The following is a 3,938-nucleotide window of genomic DNA, read 5'->3' on the forward strand; positions in this document are numbered from 1 at the left end:
TGATGGCGCGACGTACCTCCATGTTTGTTGTTTTGGGATACTTGAAGAAAGTAATGATGGTAATGGTCACTTGCCAGATCAGCAACGAAATGAAGATCAAAGAGATGACCGTCCAAGCTACCTGCCGAAACTGAACACACTTGGTTACTTCAGGTCCAGGTAAACGTTTTGTAGAAACACTGCACCGCAATATGTAAGGATTTCAAACTAAACCTGCTAACAATTGTATTAAAGTATCGGCATTTCACATTTGAATTTGCATGGTGCTGACCCGGCATTGTTCGTCTTGCTGAACATTGTATTAAGGATCAGAGCATTTAGGGTTGCTGATATGAGAGGTACCGTATGCAAACCTAATGCTGCGCCAGCGATGTCAGTGGCATGGCGCTCACCACACTGCCGGAGTGAATGTTATATATTGCACCCCGAATGAATGCATTCCTTACATCTGTCTCCGGGTGAGATACAGGCCACTTCTTTATTTTATGGGCTTACATGAGCTAACAGATCTATGCCAAATCAGATCGGAGCTATACCTGACTACCCTTCCCGGAAAGAACGGCATGTCTTAACTCACTTGGCTCTAACCCAATCGACACCTAAAATACAGTTGGGACAAATAAAGCCTCTCACCGGGGCTTACGGGCAAGATCTTACCACAGATGGGCTTTTGAAGATGCGCGGAATAGCATGGGCCGACAGGCGCTCCGACAGGAACGTTTGGACGACGTGGCCCACAGCTGGCCCCTCGTGCTCACTCTTCTCGGCTCTGCTGGTCAGGCGTGTCATATTCTGATACTCGGCGTCCGTGGGGTGCATCTTCTCAGGCACCGATACAGGACCGGGAGGGCGTGGCGGTGTCCTGATGACACGGCACGTGCACCAGTGAATTGCTTTGTGCAGCGGTGAGCGCATTTGAAAGAAGGTCTGGACTTGAAATGAACTAGGCGGATGGCCGGCTTGGTGACATTTGGCAGCCATGAAGGGTGACGGAACGCTTCCGTGGATGGATTCCAAGATCTGTGAGCCGGTCCGGAGCCCACTAAAAAAGGAGGACAAAAACAAACTGGCGCAAAGAGGGGCCGAAGGGCTCTTCCGGACCGAGGACCAAGAGCCCAGCTAGAAGTCTGAATGGTCCGGAGGGGGCCGGAGGGGATGAAGGCTGGTTGGAGGTCACTTTAAGACCCCGGCCCGGCGGGCTGTAGCCCTATAACGTCAGTCAGAAGGCCCTTTGCACCGGTGGAGATCCCACTGGGACAATGCAGAACCCTTTTGCGGACCAGAAACTAACAATACCGAACAGAGGGCACCGTGTTAATCTGAACCCTGTTGGTCTATTTCCCAAGCAAGAAAACGCCAGAGTCCACGATTTACATTGACGGGTCCCAGAAACAATGAGGGGCCCCTGTTTCGATCAGGGGCCGACAATGCCGACCACAGTGCCCTGTTTTAGCAAGGAGTCCCGAGTCAGCTCAGGAACATTGCTGAAAAGAACAAGAACGGATCCTGAATGTCAATTGGTCTCTCACATTGGTTGGTATTCTCTGACCACGAAAGAAGAGATGACAACTTGTGATTAATTGTGAGTAATTATTGTGAGTCCACAATAAGGCAATGAGAAAGGCTTGTATAAGTCAAGACCCCAAGTATCGAACCCGGCCCAGAAGGCCGGGCACGATGCCCCTCCACCCACTTCAGCCAACGGCCCGTCAAGTCGAACTGTCGAACGAACAAGTCGAATGAATGCCGATTATACTGGACCGCCTGCGACAATAAGGGACCTTTTTGCGTCATTCGACACTGTTGTTTCGATCGGGCTCAAGCCCCGTGAACGGAGATTCTAGATCCAAGTGGAGCCACAGATGGGTCTGAACGTTTAGTGAGCAAATTTAGGCAACGTAGTTTTGAACATGTGTGCTCGCAAGAAAGACACCCGCAGCCCGTCGTTGCAGTCTCAGAGGCTAAGCGGGTCCGTCGTGACGTTAACACTAGGCGGTTGGCCAACGCATAGTAAAATACAATGAACCATCTGGAATGAGTGCCCCTGAATGCTTTAGAAAATGAATTCGTGCGTTGAGAAGCCAGTACTGGTTTACTGTATAGTGTTTGTACTGCCAGTATTGTATATATATATATATATATATATATATATATATAATATATATATATACCTGTGCGATTTCGAGGACTCATGATAGAATGGATCAGCATTTACACCACCGTAAAATAGTGCTGAAATCTCGTTGTGAGGCTGGAAGGAAAAGGTGGATCCCTATTTTTCGCACACTGTATTGCTTGCCTGATGAGAGGTCATCCTCAAAATAATAAAGGTGATGCATGCGTCTCAGTCTCGCCTCTGAACGGTCCGAAACTGATTTTGAACCTTGACTGTCGAGGCACATTTTCACGATGGTCGTTCTCGCGTGCTCGGTGCACACCGCCTGGTATTATCTGCAGAGGCCAGCGGCCCAGCTTTACGTAAACTGCGACCCGGGGCGAGATGGTCTTGTGATGTGCGCAATCTCAAAAGTTGTTCTACATTCTGTTTCACTAGTGGATCGTGCAAAAAGAAAGACGTTCGCAGACAAAGAGGGGATGATCTTTTTGTTATGTTTTATGTCATTGCGATTCACTCTTCGAGGCGCAAATGAGATATGAGATATCGCACCTTTTCCCCGCCAAGGGTTTCCTTGTGTATAACACTATGAGGCACTTTATCGTTCCCTGCCAGAGGCTTAGAGGCCGTTCCGTCCAACGTGGGATTCCAGACGGCTCTCATTCTGGTGACACGCGGCAAGATCTTTGTAGAGCTCCGAACAAATTTGGCAAAGCGTCTGGGTTCTATCCGTTTAGAGAGCTCTTTGAAATATTGTAACATGAATAAGGCCGAATGATTACTCCATAAGTCAATAAATACTACTTCCCTCAGTGTATCGACTTCAAAATACAAGCGGTATGGCATATCCCGGAACCTTCTGACTTTGTTTCCAGTAGAGGAAGGTAATGATAAAGATATAGCGGAGAAAGTTGTGCCCATCTCGAAATCAAGTTGGCCATATTCAATGATTTTCTTCGCGGAGGATCCTTTCACCATCAGGGGGCTCTTTTGTCGGCCCTGTGCCCCCTCCCCTTACTAATGCTCTGGCTGTGCACCTGGTGGCGTGAGCCTTGAACGCAACTCTCAGGTGGGCTTGCCCTGTTCATCGCATAATTTTTCTTCCGCCCCTTAGCCAGGGAGGTTCGCAAAGCTCTTCACATTCCGCACAACGCGTGTGCACGCTGCCACGGGTCCCTGGCTGCCCCACCCGAAAAGCTGTTGAGGAAACTCACGTGCGGTGCAGGCACTCTCCGCAAGGTCGTCTCCATGTGATTGGCGAACTGTGGGTCAGGCCAACGACCTGGGCCCTAGCCAGAGACCACAAGCGTGACAGCTCTCCTGGGTCGGTCAGCAGGTTTTATACAGTCGTGTCGCAAGGGGCGTGGCATCCATGTGTGACGTAGTGCGCCGGCAGTTGGTTGGCCAGCTGGGGCCACATGGGCGGCGGGCGTAAAATTTGGCTGCAACGCCTCCTAGATCAATCACGTAGCAATCACGACGTTTTGATTGCCAGGGTGAAATGGCCAAATGCGTGACGGTAACAGATCCACATGCGCACCAGCAACATAACGAGCGAGACCGCTGTGCCGTTGAGCTGGTCTTTAACGCTGATACAAATTATGCCCTGGCGGCCCGGGCGCCACGTCGTATGGGAGCTGAACAATTAAAAATTCATGATCACTGCTTCCTTCAGGTTTCAGCGACAGTGATTTTATATGTGTCAAAGCTGGGCTGCATGCTTTTCATGGCAGTGGCACGTGAAGTGGCTGATCAAACCCAAGGCACGGGAATTGGGCCCCATGGGAAGGGACTGAACTTACAACTTTCCAAAGATTTCACA

The sequence above is a fragment of the Pollicipes pollicipes genome, unplaced genomic scaffold (genome assembly GCF_011947565.3).
Source record: "Pollicipes pollicipes isolate AB1234 unplaced genomic scaffold, Ppol_2.1 Scaffold_5724;HRSCAF=6776_pilon_pilon_pilon, whole genome shotgun sequence".
Lineage (NCBI taxonomy): Eukaryota > Metazoa > Arthropoda > Thecostraca > Pollicipedomorpha > Pollicipedidae > Pollicipes > Pollicipes pollicipes.